This window comes from Pyxicephalus adspersus, chromosome 3 (assembly GCF_032062135.1).
Source record: "Pyxicephalus adspersus chromosome 3, UCB_Pads_2.0, whole genome shotgun sequence".
Taxonomy (NCBI): domain Eukaryota; kingdom Metazoa; phylum Chordata; class Amphibia; order Anura; family Pyxicephalidae; genus Pyxicephalus; species Pyxicephalus adspersus.
The window spans coordinates 72,811,150-72,836,423 of NC_092860.1; the positions used below are offsets into that span (position 1 = coordinate 72,811,150).

Genomic DNA, 25,274 nt, shown 5'->3' on the forward strand with positions numbered 1-25,274 from the left:
ATGAGTGATCAGAAGGGGAATATGAACGGCACATGAGTGATCAGAAGGGGAATATGAACGGCACATGAGTGATCAGAAGGGGAATATGAACGGCACATGAGTGATCAGAAGGGGACAATCAATGGAACATGAGTGATCATTCAACAATAAATGTGTACTGTAGTCTTCTTCATGGAAAAATAAGACATCCCCTGAAAATAAGACCTGTTATGAAGTGTGATTTTTGGGAGAAAATAAGACCTGAAGTGTGTTTTTGGGAGCCAAAAAAAATATAAGACAGTGTCTTATTTTCGGGGAAACACGGTAGGACTAATGCGGAATGCAAATACATCTCTGCTGCTTACAAATCTTTATATATGTGTCAGGAATCAGAATACACTGGTATTGCCTGTTTCTAAGGCTCTGACCATGCAAGCCCAGTCAGTGCAATAACACTTCCATTTTGGTATAGATTTGCCTCTGACTGCATGCCCTACCTAATTCACAGTGGCACAGCACCCAATACGAGTCACAAAGGATTTAATACAGATGGAGAAGTTCCAGCAACATGAGTAAATCCAATCTTCTAACACTGCTTTGGTGGGATACGGTGCCAGCTAACCAATTATGCGCAGCTACTTATGCTATGAGACTATAATAGCTAAGTGAAGTGAATCTGTAACCTCAAATTTCAATTTTAACACACATGTTAACCCGTTAGCACATGAAAATCTTAACATAGATGTTACAAGATGATTGTACATCTGTTGGATCTACCAATAACTATTCAGCACAAGATGTATGGTGAGCTCAGGATTACTTAAAACGCTTTGCTGAAATAGTAATAGCTACCCTTCTGCAATTCCCTTTTAACAGATATGTACTACATAAACAAGTTTTCGTATTGCAGTGCATGCTGATAGAAAAAGAAATCCTGTGAGAAGTGGCACTTAGGAAAAGGGGAAAGAATGCATAAAAAATGTATTTGGTGATTTGTCTTTTTGAATACATGCTTTTCATAAAAAGCTAGATTTATACTTTTTTCTCCAATAGGCCAACTGCCTTATGAGGCTCTCTTAATGACTGGTATTACACTTTTACCCTAGCACACACAAAATGTTAGTGTTCCACAGAAGCTAACGTGAGTAGACAAAAACTTAATGAACGATATCGCAATGAGTTACCTTTATTGGAAAATAGAATCACCCAAATTAATAAACAGCAAAAAAAAAATTAAATATCTTCTCGGTAATCAGAACCAAATTAGCACAGCTTTAATCAGGAATGTATCCTCTCTAGGGACACAATCAGTACCGCTCCAACACGCCTAGAAATGTCTGCAGTGACACAATGTATAACAAAATGACAATGCACTTGGTATATTTAGAAGAGCAAATCAGAGAAGTTCATTGTTTAAATTAATATAAACTTTATATAACAATCTAGGGTTTTAGAAAAATTGTGTTCTCTTTTTTAATATTACCCATATTCATAGATTTTCCTTGATGGGCCTCTGATAAGAGAGAAAAATATTGCTCAAGTTTGGCAGCAGTGCAGAGTTGCTATGGAAGGTGGGCCCAGGTGCAAATTCCACATGGAGGTCCATAGGTCTAGGCCACTGTGCAATGTCAAGTCCAGATTCTAGTGTCTCACATGCATCCCTACCTCCTGAATTTTAAAATATTGCTTACTGAAAATAAGAAACAAATAAAAGCATGGTATTCTAAATTAAGGTTTATTCTGTCATTTATAAAGCTTACACTGCAGTTAACAGTTAATGTTAAGATTCACAGAGAAACTGCCTAACAAAGAAATAAAATTAGGACAAAATTAGGACTAGCTTATAATATTAGTCAAGGTTAAATTATGCTTGTGGAGCGGAGCTGATGATGGAGTCCAAATTTGGTTACAGTATATTGAGACATTGTTGATTTGTCGGTTTGTGTAATATTTAAAGTGGAACTAACATTCCAATTTAAAAAAAATTTAAACCAGGAAAGGCATTATTGCAGAAAGGGACAGGTGATGTCCCTTCTATATTAAACATTCTCATCTATCTGATCACTCTGTGAAACCATCAAAAAAATGGAGCTGCACGTTGGTTACCAGGATACCCGGCTATCCCAGCTTCCCGTGCTTGCCAGGACTAAATGAAATCCACTGCACCATCAGGATGGCCAAAATTCATAAACAGGAAGAGACAAAGGAAGAAGATGGTGGCATCCTGCAGCAAACAGGGACAGTTGAATATAGTGCAATTTAGTTCCGCTTTAAGCAACTAAACTGTACTGATAATTAACCAATATTTTCTAATACATATAATCTGTTAAATAGTTTCTTCTTTACCACTTCGTGAACATGCATATGAAATAATTAGGTAAAACCTTTCTGTTTTCCTTTCATACCTTATTTTAAGCCCTGTGACATCAGCATTGGATCTTTGGTCTTCTTTATAGCTGAAAGAAGGGGCCAACAGAATGTTTACAAGAAGCTTTGGTAACCCCCTGCTTGTCACATTGAGCCTCCACAATTGAAAGAACTGAAACCCAGTGCACAAAAGGGGTAGTTCAGCGACAGTAAGGCTGAGTTGGAAATAGTATGTACAGCTAAAGTAGCTGTATTTGGTAGTTTGAAGTTCATTAATAGTAATGAGGTATTGGTAAAGGTATAGGCACATGGTTCTCTACTCTGAAAGCTATTCAGAAAAGCATTAGCTATGTGCCAATCAGAATAGACCACACTTCATCAAAAGCTGGGCCTGAGACCTTTGCCAAAAAAAGCTTACTATTTACCATTTGGATCCTTTTCAACTTTTTTATTGCATATTCAGAGCAGAAAGTGAAAGAAAGTCTTGATAAGTAGACAAAAAAAGACAAAAGAAAGAACATTCCCTACAGTTAGTGCAACTTTTGTCTTTGTATATTGCCTAATTTGAAATATTCAGATATGTGGTTTAGACAATTCACAATTTAATTCAGTACTCTATCTTGCAAAGTAAAACTAAGTAAAAATAAGTGTACCTTATTCACTATACTTACCTCACAATGAGCTTTCAATAAATACCTAAAGGAGTTAAAAACAAATCTTGTCAATGCTGTAAATGTATACATTTATTGTAAATATTGTAGAGAAATATATTTGTACTAGTTAAGCATGAAAGAAGGTAGCTTTGTGAAAGAATGTTTTGTGAAAGATATATTATTTTTATGTGCACAACAAATCCAGTGGCAAAATAAAGAAAATGTGCACTTGTAAGGAACCTTTTGGCACTTTGGTACTGAACCATGTGAACACCAGTGTGGTTGCCATTTTTTTTAAAACTGCATAGGGGTTTTATTAGGGCATAGTTTAGGTAGTTATAAAGGTATAAATGTTTATTGTACTGTTTGGGAGTTCCTAGTTAACTGTGTTAAACTTAACTTAAACTTAAACTAAAGTTTTTGTTGTGATTCATATTTTTGCAGCAAGGAATGTTAAGCTAGTATGGTTAAAGAGAAGAGCTCTGTTGGTTTCTAGATAGTTTATTCGCCCATAAAATTATATGTCTTGGGTATTACAACACTTAGATCTCTACAGGCGAACAACAAAACTCTTTCATCATCTGATCATTATCAAAACATCTAATACTATGCTTCTAATCTAATAGTGTGCTTCACTGCTATTCTATGATTTTAGCTCCTCAGCATTAACCCATAACCAAAAGAGGTTATTGGTTTCTTTATTCTCAATTGTAACAGATTGATTCACTTTATCTTCCACTAAAAGGAGATTGAAAAAAATACTTGTTTTTGGAGTCTATACCTAAATTTCAGCAATAGGTGAGCCTTTTGCATTCTAATGTAAAATTCCTTTACATTGGCGGAGCTGCAAAGTATCATGCATGAACACTGCCACATTTTTCCCCAAGTGTAGCACCATTAAAATTACATTTATTGGTAGGTCACTCAATAGAACTGACCCCTTTGTACTGAGGGTAGGACACTGCTTCTGTGTGTCTGTCTCAGGTTTTTTAAAGAGGGAGCATGAAACAAAACCTATTTTCAGATAAAAAGGGACCTTGAAGCTAAATATCATCAGACAAAGGGATGAGGCAGGATCTGTTGCTGCCATATTATAATCGCAATCCTTTCAGGAGCAAATGCTTTTGTCTGAAGACAGAGAGAGAACAGAAAACCCATGGGAACTCCTCTTTGGCTGGATAATTTTACTATTTCTTTTTGTTAAGCCTTTTACTGCTGAAATGGCAGTGCATAAAGGTCTTACAAAATCAAAACTGTATACAGTTTTACACTGCCATGTTGTTCTGTTTCTTTTGTATTTTTGCTATGTTTTTTAATTATTTGTTATGCTTTCTTTGTAAAGTTTCTTAAAGGCCAAGTCCACCCAAAACTGATTTAGCATCAGGTTTTGCATGATGCCAGTAGGTTGAATTACCTGCCAACTCTTGGTACATCTTTAGGCTAAACTACCTGTCAGCTTCTTTTGTGGCACTTTGGAGTTTAATGTCATGCATATAAAGTTATTTCAGCTTTTCGAGGATGACATGTACTTTTACCTATTGGGGCAGAGACAATGAAAAAGCAGGTTCATGGGCAATCTGAGTCTGGAGAATGTAATTTGTAGCACAGCATAAGGAGTGCTGTGGTTTGGAGTATTTTAAACATGTAAAGCATGATACAGTATGCCAGTTCAGAGCATATAACGTAAAATAAAGTAACATAACCTAAAGTGAATCATAAAGAGTGCACTGCTTTGTACAATTTCAGTAACTGACTTAAACAAATTAAATTCCCTTCCCCAAGCTTTAGAACTCAGTATCCAACAGGCACACATCTAGTTAATATTGACAGAGTTCTCTTTTTTCATTCAGAAGAAACAAAGTAGCTGGCAAAGGGAGTAGCCACTCCAACTACTAGTATAGATCATGAATAGAAGTTTTTAATATGGTATTCACCCCTCTTGTTTCCTTTTTGCAAAGCACCAATGTGCACGCAATCCAATTTTATTGGTCACTGAATGCACTATATTCATTAAAATTGTGCTTTAACAGCTAATCAAAGATTGTCAAAGCATGAATTTGAGAGGTTTTGTCCACATGAACATGTCCACTCTTTTGTCCACTTTTAGTGTAGGGTTTACTATATTCCTCTGACAACCTATTGTAGGCGAGGAAGTAAAAGTTAGTTAAAAAAATGGACTAGAGTGCTTTTTTTATTTTAACCAATTGTTGTTAACAGTTTTACAGTAAATATACAAGGAGTTAAAGTGCATACACAAATCAGGTGTAACATCTTTACCAGAATAAATATGTGCCAACAGGCACAGAAGAAAATAGAAGCTCTATCAATACGCAAGCACGCATAAGCAAACAACTCTAAACTAATATCCTGCTTTAAAATGCTACAATCATATACATATAGTAATTATTGTTATTTAGTTTTTTTAGGGACTTTGGGTTGCAATGGCTGCTGCATGCATCTTGCTTTATTAGGATGGGGTTTCATAATTTTGGCACAGACAAAAGGCTGCACACTACTCATTCACATCTTTAGCTTTGTCCACAGTTATCTGAACAAACTTGCAGTCACTGCAATTTGGACCTAAAGCCCTATTTTCCAATTCCACATCCTTGAAAGTAGTATCCAGCAACTAAACTTACCAAACTTAAAACTTTTAAGGCTAAATTTTGCAATAATATCAAAGAAAGATTTATAACTTCAAGCTCTATTTAAAGAGGAAGTGTAATTGGAAAGTTTAATTGGAACAGAAATCAATGGATTACCTCTGTCCCCATTAAAGCAAGTTTTATGCCACCAGAACTTTAATGATTTTTTTCTGCATATCTATTACCTCCAGCTTTGCTGTAAAAATCACTAAATCACAAAGTGGACACAAAATATGTTGTGTTAGGTGTGCATTCCTATTAACTAAATGAATAGTTTTAGGCAACTAGGGATGAGAAAAAATGTACATGGAGATATAGGTACCTCATAGTTTATTTGGACCCCCAAATTTTCATCCTTCTAGTATATGCTGCTTATGGTGCCTCTTATGTATAAGGTGGTTTGACTTTTTTAAATGTCAAAGACAGCAACACACATACCCCAAACCTCCTCCAATTAAACCATACCATATCCTGTAAAATTTAGTCCATGTTCACTTAATGCTGGAGAAGAGATCTGCAATATACATGACATCCTTAACCCTACAGAACCACAACTTGAATAAAGGAAGGGGGTCAAATCTCCTTCAATACAAATGATCTGTCAGCTTATACAAGAAGCTTAACCAGCACTTTTTTATTGCTTTGGAGCAGGGGTGTCCAAACTTTTTGCAAAGAGGGCCAGATTTGGTGAGGTGAAAATGTGTGGGGGCTGACCATTCAGCACGTACTCAGGATTAGTGTGGGCATGGTGTGCACGGGTCCCACACAGCATACGCCCACCAGGGTGACGTGAGGACTTCCCTGTGCAGTGTCAGTCTGGTGTCAGTGCAGAGCACAGTTCTTGGAATCTGAGTTGGCGTGGTCCATGCGGGTCCCGCACAGCTTATGTCCACTATAATGATGTAGGGGATTCCCATTGCACACATGAGGACTCCCCTCCTGCCAATTATGCCCGCAAAGTAGCAGGTCAATAATTGCAAGGTGGTTGATCAACTCTAATGAAATATGAAACAGCTTTTTTTGTACGCGTGTATTTTACACTGTGGTAAACAGTGCTGGTGGGCTGCATATTATTGATTTTATGAGAGAGGCTGCGGGCTGGTAGAAATATGTATTCTGGTAGATGATAGACTTAATAACAGCATGCAATGCCAAGCTGCAATATCTATAGCTAGCAAAGTACTTTTTTGTATTAAAAGAGGAATAGACTGCAAAGATGGAGACATAATCCTGCCCCTGTACAAAGTATTGGTCAGACCAGTCCAGTTTTGGGCACCAGTTCACAAAATGACATTGGAATTGGAGAGAGTGCAGAGAAGGGGAACTAAACTAATAAAAGAAATGGAGGAGCTAAACTATGAGGAGAGATTAGCTGAACTGAATCTAAATTCCCTTAAGAAGAGACGTTTAAGGGGGGAAATGGTCACCCTGTATAAATATATAAATAGTCCATATAGAGAATTCTCTTCCCAATTATTCACTTTAGGGTCGTTACAAGGGGGCACTCTTTGCTTCTGGGGGAAAAGAAGTTTAAGCTCCGGATAAAGCAGGGATTCTTCACTGTAAGGTCTGTGAAAATGTGGAATCAGCTCCCTCAGGAAGTAGTTTCAGCAACTACTATAGATTGCTTTAAGAAAAATCTGAATGCCTTTCCAGAAGCACAGAAAATAACCGGGTATTAAGGCTTTAAAGTAAAGATAACAGAGACTGTTGATATAGGGAACATCTGATTGCCTCATGGAATCAGAAAGATTCAGAAGGACCAACTGTGTCCATAGGGTTTTATACCTGGGATATGTTTATTTCCCTGGTGGTTGAACTTCATGGACTTATGTCTTTTTTCAACCTAACCTACTATGTAACTATTAAACTATGTCATAAGAAAAAAAGCTGGGTCTCCCAATGTATAGCACTATGTAAGTTTTCATGTGAATGCCCATAGTGTGTCTCGAACATGTCACAAAAGAGGGCAGGATCGAAATTTAAAAATCTCTTCTCAATGAAGAATAAATTAATTTCAGCGTATCCCTACCAATATTCTTTTGTGAACTGGTGCCCAAAACTGGGCTGCATATTCCAGATAGGATCTGACCAATGCTTTGTACAGGGGCAGGATTATTTCGCCATTTCTGCAGTCTATTCCTCTTTTATTACAAGAAACTTTGCTAGCTTTAGTTTATAGACATCCTGTATGGACCTAATTCCACTGCATAGTTTGGTGTCATCTGCAAACACAGAAATTGTACTTTTATAAAGGTGTTAAACAGTAAAGGTCCAAACACTGAACCCTGGGGTACACCACTAATACCCGTAGACCATTCAGAGTATGAATCATTATTCACTACTCTTAAAGCCAGTTCTCTATCAATTTACAGAGTGAATTTTCTAAACCTATAGACCCTAACTTGCATATTACCAGTCTGTGTCAAATGCTTTGTCAAAGTCCAAGTACACTATATCAACTGCTACTCCACTGTCAACCTGTTTACTTACTTCCTTATAAAAAGAGAGTACATATGTTTGAGAACTTTGGTCTTTTTTGAATCCATATCATCTATTACTTATAATAATATAGGATATAGGATAATATAGGATTTTTCATTTATAGAAGTTAAACTTACAAGTCTGTAGTTACTTGGTCATGACTTTGCTCAATTTTTAAAGATAAGTACCACATTAGCCTCATGGCAATCTATTGGTGCCATGCCAGTGATTAAAGACTTAGATATAGAGTTAGAAACAATAGCTTTAAAAAAAACTGAGCTGAACTCTTGAGCCGCATACACACATGCAATAATAGTCGTTGGAAAGGATCTTTCACGATCCTTTCCAACGACTAATATTGCACGATGCATGATTGAGTGCTGTACATGCAGCACTGTTCTGCTCTATGCAGAGGGGAGGGGTAGAGCGACGGAGCGGCACCCTGCTGCGCGCTCTCTCGATTCTCGAGATTGCATTAGGATCATTAGTTGTCCATCGTCTGTGGATCCGCCAGGACGGTTGTTCGGACGATGGACGACTGACGCTGTACACATGCCAGATTCTCGCCGGATATCGGCCCTGAGCCAATTATTGGGCAAGAACCATTGGACTTGTGTATGTAGTAGCTTTAGACCTCAGTGTTGACCACTCCTTGCTAGGAGGTAGTTGGCTAATACAATGTGAGGGGCCAACATTTCCAAATGGCTTTTTAGCATAGAAATAAAAGGCCATCTGGGCCAGGATCCTTACCAGTCAAATCCTAATTAGTTCACTTAAGCATAATTGAGGCCTTAAACAACTTTGTATCTTTAGTAGACATGTATGGCCTTATAGTAGACATGTATGGCCTTTTAGTAGACATGTATGGCCTACTCTGGAGGCCTGAGAAGACATAGAGGACTAATGTGGATATTATAAAGCTTCATACAGAATAAAGAGTAAGGATCTTGTCCCCTGGAAAATGTGAAATGTGAAAATGTGTCTCCTGGAATAATTCTAACTGAACCCCTTGTCTCTGAAGCTCTTCCAGAGGAAAAGTATGCCAGTGTATACAACAATTCTGTGTAAAGCCCCCCTGCGTGATTAGTTGTGAAAGATTTCTGGAAAGATGCTGTACTTCCTAATCTTGAGTGTACCTATAAACGTGGTAAGAGCTAACTGCACTTAAACTGACCCTGAGAAAGGAAACTCAAATGCCACACAACTAAGGAGAAGCACTATTAAATCATACTGGAATCAGAATCATGAAAGCTTTATCATCCCAAACATGTCCCACTGAAACCCCTATACACAAGTATAACCCTCCATAAAACACAATTTCTACAAGTTCAACAGCCCAAACAGATAAACCATAACAGGCTCACACCAGGCCAAGGACCTCTAATGATTAAATGAGAAAATAGATAAGCTACGTACACACTTCCAATTATTATCGTCGGAAAACGAACGACGAACGTTCCTGCACGATATATATGAACGATCGTATAGCACCGATACTGCACATAGAGGTAACGACACGATCGTTCGTAGATATTGTACACACAATAGATACGATCGTTTAAGCGATAGAGGAACTATGTGCACGACAGGAAAGTGAACGGACGTTCGTTCATCACGCATGCTCAGACCATGGACGATCAACGAACGACCGTACACACGAACGATGTTCAACGATCGTCGTCCAATCCGATCTGCCGGTCCGGTCGTTCGTTTCCAGCGACTTTCCTCGTTCGTCGGCGTCGTTGGTTACTTTTTTACGAACGATTTTTTGCCCAATCGATCGTTCGTCGTTCGATTGGAACGATAAAAATTGGAAGTGTGTACGCACCTATAGACTCCTATTTAATCTGGTTTGGCTAAATCATTCCAGAACCTAAATAGTTCATCTGTAACTCCACCTGTAACAATGACTGGGGACATAGCAGGATAAGGAACTTTGAGTGCCCAGTGAGTTTTGGCCCTTCTTGTAAGAGATGGGTATGCCCATACATGAATCTGATTTTGAGAATATTGATAGGTACTCACAAGATCATTAGCATGCTTTGACCAGGTCAGAGTACCAACAACCCATGTCAATTCACTGGAGAAGATCGGAAGTATATTCCAGAATTGGAAACAATGGTGAATTGTTCCCTCTCTTGATGCAAGAGGACCATGTTGGTGAGGAGACCAAGCATTTGCTTTCACTGGGACATAGTGCTCTGTGTAATGCTGGACAGGCGTCAAGCTTCAGAGATTTCATACCTGAAGCATATCATGCTCTCCTCAACTAGCAGGCAATGATCAGAGAACCATTTAGAAAGCTAAAGCACCAACACTAGCTGTGTGTCTCTCTATAGTTGACAATTTTATTCCCTGCTGATGCATCCCGGATTTGCACAAAACCCATAGCCACTAAATTTCCCCTTTAAGACCAACCCACTGATAATTCCCTTCCACAAATAATTCACAGTCTGGTCATTTGGCTAGTGCATACAATCCACAGAGACAACCAGGTTCAAAGTCCTACACCTTGTTCATGAACAAGTACTTTGAATGGAATTTTGGAGATCTTGCTAGTAGACATTCATGAAAAAATTAATCTTTTGGTGTTCACAGGTGACAAAAAATAAGGAGACATATCTTTTCCATCATCACGTCTTATGGAACTCAAAGAATATAAGGCTCTTCTTTGGTGTGGAAGGCTGTAAAATGTGATCTACTTTCTTAAGTTTGGGGAAGTTAAAATTTCAAATTGAGCCTCGTTGTCAAAATGTCCCGTCAAATCCTAATTAGTTCAAATCCGTGGAGGGCCTTCTGATGACTGGCTTTTTGAAGTGCAATGAAAGCCTCCAGATCAGATCTGTTAGGCAATAAAGGCCCCTAACTACAATACCCAGAGATGATAATGTGTTACAGTATTGACGGTAGATTATAAGCAGGAGTATCTGAATCACCATCTGTGCCCGTGATGGGTGAAACCAATATATTACGCTCAGAAACATAGAAATCTCTCAGACTTGCACGTCTAGTGTCTCTATGTGCCCAGTAGGATCTACGGCAGTAAAGTCTTGTTGAATTGCAGCAAGTCATTTATAGTGCAGCAGTATAGTGGTTGAGTTTCCTTATCTGAGAATTTTCTGTCTTCAGTGGCACCTGTGGATTTCGCCCTGACAAGCACTAGTTGGAGGACCGTCTCAGACACACCGGTGCCATGTTGTTGCAGTCTGCATTCAGCAAAAGCAGCACCAAAGGAAGCATATACCTGCTTGTGTGCTGCTAGCAGTAAGAACACACACTCTCTAATCCATGTCTAAAGTTGAATGTGTGGTACCTGGAAGGTAAGGTTAATGAAGCAACAGAGCTCTTGGCCTTGCGAGGCCACACCCTCACTCATTTGTTAACAGCTTCATATATATTTGGCAGTCCTATGCCGGTCAGCAACATTACAATATATTCTGACTTTAATTACTGGTATCAAAAGCTGATTTATTGCAAAAGGCCAAATAAGAGTACATCACTTTAGTGGTAGGTAGGACAAAAGCACATATGGCATAATGGCAGCGAGGGTTGGGGCTTGTATTGGAACAATAGCATTGAGCACAGAGGCAGGCGTTGGTGCAGTGGCAAGTAGTGTGGGCAATTGTGAGCTGTCAGCTGTGACTCCATATGAAATCCTCTTGATTATAAGCAGAGGATCGAAATGTGAGCTGTCAGACTGGAGATTACAGTGCCTATGTAACCTCCTAGCAGAAGATGGAAATTTGGGAAAGGGTTAACTGATTAATTTATTGGTATTTGGGACCCTCTGGTTCAGAAAATGCTGTTTGTTCAGAATGTCCTTTTTTTTAAATAAACTTGATGATAAAGTGATGTTTTTTTTGCATTTTGATTATATAAATATTGCATTAGGATCCTTAAACTATAAAAGTTTTAACAATAAAAGTTTCCAGCCTATTTAATTCTTTTTTTTTTAATCTGGAGTACCTCAAATATTTTTACTGAGATTGTACACACCATATATGTGAGGTGGTGGATACATTAAAATTTGATTTTTTTTCTTGGGAGTCCAGCTGGGCATATTTATTAAGGTGAAAGGCACCTAAACACAAAACCTAGATTTCCTTATATGGATACTTCCTATTGGTTGTCCACAGTGAGGTCCTTTTTTTTGAATGAAAAATGATGCCAATTATATGAACGCAGAAAGAAGGGTTTTTTGGCAACAACATATATATTTTGAATTAATGATAACTTCTCATAATACATAACAAATCAGTAATTAGTAATGTTGTTGCCAAAAAAACCGTTCTTTCTGCGTTCTTTATATAATTGATTTTATCCAGGGTTGGCAAATAGGCTCCTCTCCTTTAGGGCCTACATACACATTTATTCCCACCAGATAAAAACACTAATACTTTAGTTTCATGAAAAATAATGCCAGCTAATAGAATAGGCAGGGACCATTCAGCTGTGGTATGGAGGATTAGGAGAGTTTACCTTACTTCAAAAGAAAAAAAAATAGTTAGATCCTGTTAGATTACTTAGTAAATATTTCCTATTTTTAATATTTATGATATTAGAAATCGATAGGTGCAGGTTGTAGAAGATATTTGTGAAATAAACCAGCCAATATATCTGCATTAATATTTAGTAGGTGTTTTAGAAAACACACCTGCCACTATTAAAGTATAGGGGTGACACCTGCCTTCCAACCTCTGGACTCCTCCTTGTCTCCAGCCTGCATGTTTAAATGAATAAGCATCACACTAGTGGGCATGTCTTATGCTCTTCTCTTTGCCTAGAAGACTCCCCTTCCAGCTTGCAGTACCTGAGATCATGTTAGTATGGACATGATTTATTTCGCACAATGCAATCCCCCCTTTCCCAACTTCGATTAATGCTATAGGACAATAATGTAACATAGAATGAAGTCAGTTATATTAGCAGGATTTCAAAATACAGGTAGTCACCGGTTTACAAACGAGATAGGGACTGTAGGTTTGTTCTTAAGTTGAATTTGTATGTAAGTCGGAACATGTACAATTTTTTTAGGACAGATGTTTGTCAGTTTGTCAGCATGGTGTCAGTTACTGTAAAAAATCCTCACTGTGAGTTAATCACAATGGAGCATAAACATTCATTAAATTCTGAGCAAGCTGTGCTTTGATATGCAAAAAAAAAAAAAAAACAACTGCAGAGTTTGTCTTGGTCATTAAAGAGTTACAAGAGCTTGGAGAAGAGCTCAGTCCTTAAGATCAACCACAATCCCAGCTGTTTTTAGCAAAAGATTTCTTCTGAAAGTCATGCAAACTACCCCCCTCCCCCATCAAGCCTTCATCCTGCACACCAGCAAGCAGGGAAGCCCAGTTCATATCCAGGAGTCATCCATATGTCAGATGTCTTTAACTCGGGGACTACCTGTACACTTAACGTTTGGTTAATGGACACATAACTATTATTATATGAACACACAACTGGACTAAAGCATTTTTCAGTGACTGGCTAAAACTTCTGCATTGAAATTCATTACTAAAACAAATAAAATATGACTATTTGAAAACAGGCCTTAAAATACCCACCTGTACCACAGATGAATCTTCTACATTTATCACATACTGGAATGTAGGAGGCTTGCCCCCCCCCCCCCCCCATGCTTTATGGATCCATCCTCTCACCCCAGTGTCACTACAGGACACAGTAGTGATAGGAATGGTATCACTGAATTCAGCAGGGGCCAAATATTTATTACACCTGGTATTTCATCCAATGTAGAAGATTTTGTTTTTAGAAAGGGGCAGTGGTCATTTTTAAAATACAGTGATGATTGACAGTGCTGACAGGAGAACAGATAAAATATTACTTTAATTCCATACTCCTCTCCTGATTTTTTTTTTCTTTTTTTTTTAGTAGTGACAGATTCACTTAATTTCACTACAGTTTGTTGGTACTGAGATTTTCAGTTTATTAGTTAATAAAAGTAGTAGTCAGTTATAGTCAATATTAAAAAGATCCTAATGGAAATCTGTGCTTTCTTTTCTTTGGCAACAACAGTTACAATAACAATGAAGAAAGTGATCCAGTGTTATCTTGATCAAGAATTTAACTAAAAGGTGAATCCATACAAAGCATCACACAGGGAGCCAATAATTACAAGTCTAATTTTAGCAGATCACATATCAGTTAAAAAATGACTAGCCACAGTACCACTGAGAGATATTTGAAAGATGTTACAGTAAAACACTCACCTATTCTGTGTGTGCTTATGCTCAGGAAATCCTTGTGTATCCTAAAATGACAGATTCCAGCACTACAGCTACGTCCCATAAAAGTCCTTTGCTGCATTGACTGTCTTCGTTACCTGAGTCGATCCTTTTTGTGTACCAAGAGGAGGGGGCAGAAAGTTCCCCAGTCCATGAATATTTAGAGCTCAGTTTCATGGGATTGGCTTTGGACGGGAACACTTTTTTTGGATTGTGCAAAATAGAAAGGAGCTGTCCTGGGAACTGAGGTAAAGGAAGCATGTTTAACAATATAACAATATAACCAAAGTGCATTTGTCCTTGAAAAAACAAAAATGATTCACATCTGGCTAATGAATTGTCTTACATAATTATTACAAATTAGTATTAAATGAATAATAGTTTTCAGTGCCTAAAGTTACCTGAAGGCAAATTACACAATAAAATACATAGGGTTAAGCAATCTTACCTGCCAAAACATTTTTAATTCCATCAGAATGGAGCCATAGCCAGGTTCTAAGTGTTTACCTTTCCCCACTGTACGCACAGTATTCTGTACATTGCTGGTCAAAATTAAACAGTATAAGAGCAGCATTTCATTATTGAGGTCATCTCAGTACTCCCCTATGCAGTGAAGAGAAGCAGAGATCCCCTAATTAATCCTGGGTTTTCTCTTAGAGCTCTATGGAAGGAAGCTGTTGATTGCTGAGTGGCAGAGGAAGTCTATTGCTGTACCTGATGAGCAGGTGTCTAATAAAATGACAGAATGGGGTACCAATAAATAGTACCTAGATTAGGTTGGGTCCTTTATTTCTACCTACATTTACACTATAAACAAGAATTGATTCAAACACCAGTCAGAAAGTCCCTAGATCTGTGTTATGCTTTATTGTAGTTGAGTTAGATCATGCAGATAAATCTCATACAGATAGTCTCCTTGTTATATACGAGATAGGGATAGTAGGTTTGTTCTTAAGTTGAATTTGTATGTAATTCTGAACAGGTACATTATTTTAATAAATGCAATTAGGACAGATGTTTGTCTTAACATAATATTAGGCAGCATGGTGTCAGTTACTGTATAAAATCATTACTGTGAGTTAATCACAAAGAAAGCAAACAAAAAAACAAACTTTATGGACATAGACATTCATTAACTTCTGGAGCAAGCTGTGCTTTGATATGGAAAAAGAAACAACTGCAGAGTTTGTCTTGATCATAAAGAGTTACAAGATGCTACAGATCAGCTCAGCTCTTAAGATCATCCACAACCTCAGCTGTGTTGTGCAAAAAATTTCTTCTGCAAGTCATGCATACAAACCGCCCCCTTCCCCCATCAAGACTCTGTCCTGCACACTAGTAAGCAGGGAAGCCCTGTTCATTCTTATCTAGGAGTCATCCATATGTTGGATGTCCTTAACTTGGGGACTAACTGTATATCAAACAATAGAATCTGGATCCCTTCAGAGTAATAATTATCAAGGCCAAATCCTAAATTCAAAACTACAGACAAATTTTTGGTTGACTAACTAGATACCAGTAATTTGCGGATTTTGGCCTTCAAAGTCCCGCTATCTGGTTAGTCAACCAAAGATTTGTCTGTAGACTATCTATATATATGGTATGGAATCAGGGTGGAAATCAGTAGTATAGTGAGCACAGATGCTATACATGTTCCTTTTACAGTTCTGGTCATTTAGATAAAAGGTAACTATATGATTTCTATAGCTTAGAAAACTACCATGAATTACAAAAGCAGAAACTATTTCCGCGATCTGCAAATTTTGCTTGACATAAATTAACTGTTCCATAATTATATAATTTTTGCAGATTGGATAAGATCAGATCAATGGTAAAATAAACATTTCAGAAAGTGTTTCCTTTATAAAGGATAACATTTTGCAGGGAATTTATATTAAACTTGCTGTTGATTTTCCCTACAAGCATTGTGGACCACCAAGCAATACCAATATCAGTCCAAGAGAGTGCTTAATGAATTCACTACCCATGTACATGTATTAGCTGATCACACAAAATCTGCTGGAAAGGATAGATTAAGTACAAGCTAGGTTTTGCCAGGAACTTACTGAGTACAAACTTCTCTCTTTCAGGGAGAGACATGCTAAGCACATGAGATTCCCTATTAGAGACATATTAAACATGTGATATTCTCTGGCAGTGACATGTTTAGTATGGATGATCTGATTGGGACATATTGACCACATGGACCACAATCTTTGGATACGTAAACTACTCTGCGGGGAACTTGATTAGTACAAGGGATTTTCCAACAAAAACGAGTTCACCTAATTGGATTTTGCCAGGTTCAGCTAAGAATACTGTGCAAGCTGGGCACTGAGGATGAGCAGGTGAATTTCACCTAAAAAATTGAGTTTTCAAAATGATATATATTTTTCTTTGTACTTAACACTTTACACTATATAGAGGTACACACTGCAGAGTCTGCTACCCTAATCCCGATATTGTTCTGTATTTTTCAAAATTTACAGTGTAATATTTATACTGATATACACCACAGATTCAGCAGTCATGATCCTAAGATTCTCCAATATTATATTTGATACAAATTTGAACATCAATTACAAGTTTGCTAATCACATATTTTTAAAAAATAAATGACAAAAGTGTCCCTTTATTCGGTGCACTAACTCCTCTGCAAACACTGATCATAGTAAGGTTCTCCACCTTTTTATGATTTTAAAGGTTAACTTTTCATGAAATAACCTTTTGTAGCAGTCCCTTTTCATTTAAAATTCTATTGCAGACCTCATAAATTGCATAAATACAACATTTTGCCTTCTCATTGACCCCAGTGCATGCAAAAAAAGCAGCTTGCTGGGAACATGATGAGTACAAAGAACAGTTTTACAAGGAATTGTAGATCATGAAGGGAACTGTACCAGAAATATTCTTAATGCACTTTCAGGACAACACAGAAGGGCACTCCACATGGCCATAGAAAATGCATATAATTTTATTAAAAAAATACAGTACATGCTGAACACAAGTAGTGATTTGTCTATGCACATGGAGCACTGTTTAGGACAGGGGTGTCAAACTCTGGCCCGAGGGCCAAATCTGGCCCTCAAAGACATTTTTTTTGGCCCCCCCCAAAGAATTCCAAAAAAAAAAAAAAACTACATACATATCATTTTCAATACATGCAATACATAGACATTATTCCTGTACACCCATCATGTGATACAAAGCCTAGGCAATGATCACATGGTGCCTGACTACCAGGGGCATTGTGTTTGTTTCAATCCATTAGAGACTGCATAGTGTAAAATTTAGTGTCAGATAAACTTGTGACTTTTTGGCCCCCAGGTCCATCCTTGCCTAGGCATCTGATATCAACCCTACACCAAGCTCCTCACTGTCCAACAGTTGCCACAAAACAATGGACACCATCCTACTGATGAGTCCTATTACCAACATTCCATCATCAACCAGACCCTGCCTTCCCTGAACCCCAATCCAACTGAACTAGCTCACCATAGCTATAACTACAAATGTCCCCCTTTTTCTCTCCAACTATTTTTAACTGCTCCACCATCTCTCCACCCTTAATGATCACCCCACCATAACCCCTTTCTCTTCCTGCCTTAACCCATGAGGCCCCTGCACCTATGCTGTCTATTTTCTTGTCGGCTCCAGGCGTGCCTTAAAGTGAAATAAAAAAAAATACATTTTAGATATTCTTATCCACCAGCTAACATTAGAATATAATAATTGCATGCACATTATTGGGCTTAATCAGTAGCTTGCTGCCTGAGCGACTGATGCATTATACGCAAGCTGAACTTGTCTAGTTTAGGCAGTTCTATTTGATCTTTTAGTATTGTTTAGAGTTGCAGTTCTAGTGTTACTGTTTCCTTCTCATTAATGCTTCATGCGTTTTGCCTCATTTTAAGGTCTTTTGAGCTCAGTAAGCTTGGATACCTCTGCTCTTCAACTTTACATTGTGAAAGCAGTCCTGATGACAGGAACAGCATGAAGTGAATGAGTCTTTGTGACAAGAGCACTTTAGGAGTTCTTCAGAAGTTTTCAGCTATCAGTGTGTGAGAAAACACATCTCTCAACTGGTTCTCATATCAGGGAATTAAAACACTTTTCTTTTATTTAATAATCACAGTGCAGATCTATTGGACATTAACCACTTAGGAACCAACAATATTTTTTTTTTTTTTATTAGCTGCCATCCAATTTTTAGAACCCATATTTTTAGTTATAATTAATTTTCCACATGTAAAGGTTTTTAAACTAAAATGTTATATTTAATTTTTTATCCTTAATAATATCCTGCAGACTTTAATGCATGCTATTGCTTTGATTAAAACAAAATGTCATACTACAATTTTGCTACTGTGGGAGTCTTTATTAGTGTTGATGTTCGAATTCGGGTTGTCCCTATATTCGACCCGAATATGGCTGTTCGAATTCGGCTAGAGCCGACCCGAAAAACACGGGATTCCACAGCAAAAATTCGGAAGGAAAAAAAAAAAAATTTTTTTTTTTCTTAAACTATTTATTTCGTATGTGTTTTTTTATTTTAAACTTGTTCTTTTTTTATTTTTTACAGGTTATCCGACAATGACATTATGAATCATAATGTCATTGTGGGATTCCTGGACCGTGGGAACTTTGCAGTCACAGCTAATTGAAAGCAGGTGCCTTCAATACGATCATATTGTTACAGCATGTACAGAATTGTGCACAATATGATTGTTCAAGTATAATCGTGCATAATCGTTGATCGGTCGTAATCGTTCGTTTTCTAACAATAATTATTGGAAGTGTGTACCTAGCTTTAGCCTAATATTGATATGACAGGTGCTATTTAATCTTCATGTGAAGTACAGGGGTATGTAATAGTGTTATGTATCTTTTTATGTATCCTTTTATGTATCATTTTATAATGTATCTTTTTACATCTGTTTGGAAGCTGTAGAAGCTCTACACAGTGCTGAAAAAACCCCGAATTTTTCCTCCCATTGACTTTAATGGTGTTCAACTTTGACATTCGACCACCCGAATTTTTTTGCTATATTTGAGCGAATAGCTGCCGAATCGAATAGTGAGCTATTCGACCAACACTAGTCTTCATCCATAAGCAATTTCTTCTTCTTACCTGGTGCCATTTTAAGGAGGCACACATCAATTAAATAGTCAAGTTCAACCAAAAAACAAAATTATTAGAAATGTGATTTATGTCATTGTGACATAATCCTAATGAAATAACACACAACCAATTAACAAGAATGAAATATAACAACTAACAACAGATGACAGGCTACACACAAAGCTGGCCTCCTGCTCATACTGTCTTCCAAAAATCAGTCAGCTATAGGTCACATTAGTTGAGGGGAAAGGCTTTACTAAAAAGAAGTGTTGTAAGGTGTGAAAGCATTGTGATTACATTGGTCTTCTATAGACACAGGGGTTGTATAGAAAACAATAAATCAAGGATCCTATTGTTTTAGCTTCTGGGCCTACCACTGAGCCCCAGCCATCACTGACAGCCAGTAGATTCAGCACCATCTATCACCCAGACCCACAGGCCCTTCTAAAAACAAGACTTTTAGGCACCCACTCATTTACAAGTAGTCCCCGTGTTACATACAAGATAGGGACTGTAGGTTTGTTCTTAAGTTGAATTTGTATGTAAGTCAGAACAGGTACATCATTTTAATAAATTCAAATAGGACAGATGTTTGTCTCAACAAATTATTAGGCAGTGAGATATTAGTTACTGTAAAAAATCCTCACAGTGAGTCGTTCACGTATGTCGAATGTCCTTAACTTGGGGACTACCTGTATTTGTAATATTCCAAAGGAAACTTACTATATATGTGATTTAATTTTTTGACATTTTTCAAAAGCATACTTACAAATAAAAAAGAATAGTTATTTTTTTTCTCTCTGATCTGAGCAGGGTGTAAACTGGTTATATGCTACAAAAACAGATGGCAGCAGTTTCCTTTTAATTTTTTTTCTACCATTGGGAGGTGATCCACAAGCTTAATAAATCACTGAGCTAATTGGTCACAGCAGCAACTGCTTTTTCCATTGCTCACTGTAGTAAACAAAATGACCAATATTTCAGCCATACCTTATAGAAAAAACAGACAAATTTGTGTAGACATTGTTCACATAGAGTGAACTTCAGTGCTTCTGTGGCCAATTAGTATGGAAGTGAGGTAAATGGGAACTTGAAGTGATAACCCATTTTAGTAACATGATACACGGAAAACCAGAACAAGAAGTGACATCACTCCTGAACAGTAAATGAGGTGCAGTTACCACCAGTTACGTTTTGGCAACATATCCAACTGGAATTGCGTGTTGAAACAGGAAGTAAAAAAGGGGAAGTGGGGGTAAGTGCGATAATAAAGGAGATAAGAGCATACCAATATTCATGCTTTGAAGAAGTCCTGTTAGATGCATGTCAGGCAGAATATGGACACTTTGAGGACTGTACCTGCCATACATTTGTGCATACACATATTGTAAGTTATATTCTATTTATATGCTGTACGTAAAAGTTTGTTCATAAATTTATACAATAAATTTATACAATAGGCTTCTATATTCCATACTTAGCTTGGAATATGCTATGATCATTTTATGAATAACAAGATGTGTTATGAAGATAAGAGGATTGCCATATGTCTGTGAAACATAACATCTAACTAAACAATTGATTGTCATGTTCAAGATTTTAATTTTTAATAAAAACCTGATAGTGGTCTTAACTAGTGTTGATGTTCGAATTCAGGTTGTCCTTATATTCGACCTGAATATGGCTGTTTGAATTCGGATAGACACGACCCAAAAAACATGGGCAAATTCATGTAAAAAAAATGCGTTAAAAAAAAAAGTTAATGTTAAAGTAATTTATTGAATGTGTGTGATTTGTGTAACTAACTTTTATTTTTTTACAGGTTATCCCACAAGGACAGGATGATTCCCATGGCTGCACAGTCGTGGGAATCCTCCTGTCAGTGTGGGATCCCTGGGCACTAGAGGTTAAATGGGCAAAAGTCTCCCCATTCATCACCTACAGTGCTCTGTGATGAGCTCAAGCGTCATCAGGATTTTCCTTTTCCCAGCCAATCACAGAGCACTAGAGGTGAATGGGGAGATTTGTCCCCATTTAGCCTCTAGTGCTGGGGATCTTCTCAATGAATGCGGACGCATTTGCATTTATTGAGAACAGTGTGCGATCCGCGGCACTAGAGGATAAATGGGGACAAGTCTCCCCAAAAACCCCTAGAGGATAAATGGGGACAAGTCTCCCCAAAAACCCCTAGTGCTCTCTGAGCTTTCTTCAGCCAATCAGGGAGCACTATCCCTATTCCTGGATAGAGTTTGACAGTGGAGCTGTCAGCTCTACTCCCCTGATTGCTTTTGCAGTTCTTCACAGTCCCGAAAAATAACCCGAATTTTCCCACCATTGACTTTAATGGTGTTCGAATTCGACATTCGATCACCCAAACAATATTCCCATATTCGATCGAATAGCTGTCAAATCGAATAGTAAGATACTGGACCAACACTAGTCTTTACCTACCATCACTCACCTAAAAAAAAAAAAGTTTGTTACACCACCCCACATTTTTTTCTCTGCACTTAACATTTTACTCAGGCTATAAAAATAATGAAAGATTTTGCAAAGCTGCCTGACAGGTTCACTTTAACAATATCCTTGCTTTAAATTGTGCTTGTTCATATTCCAGTGTGAAGAGATAAGTTTTTCACCCAGCAATGAATTTGACTCGAACTACAACTGTAATTCACAAGGGAGGAGATTGGTGTCTAGTAAAGAACTTACTTCAGCACAGCGCTGGCAAACTCTTTATTTGGGATCACTTACACAGATGGTATCTTAGAAATGGGTTCTAGTCCTTATTGCACCCTTTGAAAACCAGATCAACAAGTTTCAGAGACAGCCTGAAAGGGAAAGCCAATCTTTCAATTTCCTTGGCAACAGTTAAAACACATTTGTCTATGGGCATTTTTTTTTCTACGGCTTTAATTTCATAGAATCCCATTGGGACTGAAAGCGTTTTCGGAATATTTGAATTTGACCAGGATATAAATTCACTATCTGGCTTCTAGTTAAATAGAAGGTATTTTAAAGCCAAAAGTTCTTTTGTTTAAAGTTTGAAGAGAAGATTTTACATTGCAAAAATTCATGTACATGTATGTAGTGTAGACTTAGATTACCCCGTGTACCTCTTTCTTTAAAGAATCAGTAGCAGTCAGAAAGTAAACATGAACTTGAAATATACAATTACATTTCCCCTTGCTTTAGTGAATTTTCTACCTTTCTTGATTTCATACATTATTTACTCTACTTTGTTGGGATTGTTTCACTATTAGAATAATTTTTATAATGTATTGATTAATATTTGTGTCTAACTGTTAAATGACCAAGCATCTATTAGTGCCTCAATAGAACTAGTACTAAAAATGGATGCATGCTTAACATGTCATTTTATTGTGTTTTGTGTTTTATTAGTAAGCGCAGTATAATAAATATGTTCTTTTATTTACCCAACATAAAAGTGTTTCTTTTGCTGTAATAGATGCTAAAGAGGCACATAATGCAGTTTTTGTTTTGCTCTAGTTTTTTCTGTTCTGTATGGAAACACTCATTAGGAAATGTGTGGTATGTGAAAGTTTATTTTTTCGTTATGCTTTGCAATTCAATAATAAAGGAGTTAGGGACTTTGCACCAGTATCAGAGGGTGTTGCAACAAAATGCCGGCCTAAGGTGAAGTGGAAAAATAGTGGCTAACTATGGCAATATATGGGAGTGAAACACGTTACCATATGAAACTACAAGACCCAATGAAATTATAATCTATATGATGATATGAGATATGGAATTGTATATTTACCTGCGTTACAATGCTATGTTTTTATTCTATTTTATATGTTGATATTTTGATAAGTTTAAAATAAATAAATTGTAAATTTTAACACAATGTTATGGTGCTATAATTAATGCATAGGGGAAACCCCAGTTTCATGGTGCCACCATATTTGTAAATATATGGGAGTGGTTACACTAAAACAGGTGTGGTTACACTGTGGGTGTGGTTAGGCCATACTATTATTGTCAGTTGCAGAATCTTTACATGCTGATGTGTTAATTTAGAGGATCCTCTTATTTACCCAGAAGGGGAAAGAAAATATTGATGCTGAATATTTGATGTAGCCCATAGGAACATGGTTAAGCCTAAGTCTAAGCCTGCTTTCAGTATACACTGCACTCATTTGCCCCAACAACAATACCACAAAAGTCACTCTGACACATACCTTAATTGTTTATTAAACAATAACAGCATATGAAGAGAGATAATATTTTGTATGAGCTTACCTAAATAAATTGTGGATATTTTGCAGTGTCACATATGACTAAAACAAAAACCCAATGGAGCATTTCATGTCCTGTTCTCTGTGCTGCCACCCCCCATTCCCTTTCCAGTAATGACAGGCTGTCAAAATTACAGCAGGAACATACTGAGTAGTACAGCAGAGTCTCTACAATCTAAAACTTAGTTTCTGATTAAAAACACCGTTTAGAAGGGACTTAGCAATACAATTTAACACTATCTTATTCTTGTGTTTTACTCAAATACTGTGTTAATCTCCCTAGCAGTATGAATACTAAGTATTTTTAAATGTAAAAGCGGTACATTTAAAAATAACTAGTATTTTAAATTTCCTGCCAGGTCCCACCTCTCAGCCACACGCTTGCGAGCAGATGTCCGGCCGGCATCTGCTTCCCCTGGCCTTGTGTCCCCAACGTTCACACGCCAGGGGAAGAAGATGTCTGGCATCGCTTACCAGGTAAGTGTTTGAACTCCCTGGCAATTCCACCCCGAGTGTGGTTTGGGGTTACCGCTTTTGGTATGAAAAATTCACCCCGAGCCACACTCGGGATTACCGCTTACCATTAACGTTTCAATCACATAAAGCTCAAAGGTGTAACCAAAAATGTTTTTAGTGAAAGCGACATTACAAACGTAAAGTTTTTGAAAAATCAAATAGGTTTTTTTTTTTTACAATCAAAAAAAAAAAAAAAAAACTTTATGCAATTTGTAAATAAGTTTGCAATGCTTGATATCACAATCATAATTTTATTGGTATAATAAAAGATAAACTATGAATCAATAATGATCAAACACCATTCAAAATATGCTTACAATTGTACTGTGTTTGTTTATGACATCGTTATGTCATGTTTTAAATGTTTGTAAAAAAAATGTGTAATTTTAATCAATTTTTACCCTATGTTAATGTCCGTAGAAAAAATCCCTATTGATCATGTGAGAAGGATATTTTGAATAGTGTTAAATTAGATATTGGGATTAGACACACTTTCAACTTTTTTTTCAACACTAATTAAAACATCATAATAATAAGAGGAGAGAAGAGATTTCTATACCCTTCTCCCTATTACTACATATCTATACAAACACTTATCACATTTAAGTAGTGTCCTTGTGAGAGGAGAAGGAAAAAAAAAATATAGATATATGGAGATGATTATTTTTATTTATTCATTTTAAAATGGCTAATTAAAGGAAAGGATGTGAGTTCCGTATGTATTCCATAAATATGATACATTAATATATTAATTAGCTGGTCCCTAAAATAAAAAAACTAAAAATATTTGAGGCAAATTTGCTAAAAGAAATTTTTGAATAGAAGAATGAGAGGAAATTTGAAGTATTTGAAGTATTCTACAGTTGGCTCGCTATGAATGTAGGTGGAGATGGGGAGTAGGAGAGAAATACAACCCGTCATATTAAGTATAATAGCACTGGAGTGAGATATACCAAGAAAAAGTTGATTTTGCTAAATCATAGACAGAGGATGACATTGGATAA

At 37.0% G+C, this 25,274-nt stretch overlaps 1 protein-coding gene and 1 pseudogene across 2 annotated transcripts in view; both read right to left on the bottom strand.

The window, feature by feature from the left end:
* Nucleotides 1–14,529, bottom strand: part of TMPRSS9 (transmembrane serine protease 9) — a 56,558-nt gene extending 42,029 nt beyond the window's left edge. The window contains exons 1-2 of one of the 2 annotated variants that reach the window (XM_072405207.1): nt 14,356–14,529; nt 3,018–3,042 (exon numbers count right to left, since the gene is read on the bottom strand). The gene's annotated coding sequence lies outside the window, so the exon portion shown is untranslated. The remainder of the gene's footprint in view (nt 1–3,017; nt 3,043–14,355) is intronic. The other variant, XM_072405206.1, reaches the window with a different exon arrangement.
* LOC140327415 (fizzy-related protein homolog pseudogene) lies at nt 9,971–11,504 on the bottom strand (annotated as a pseudogene).
* Nucleotides 14,530–25,274: the final 10,745 nt, after the last annotated feature.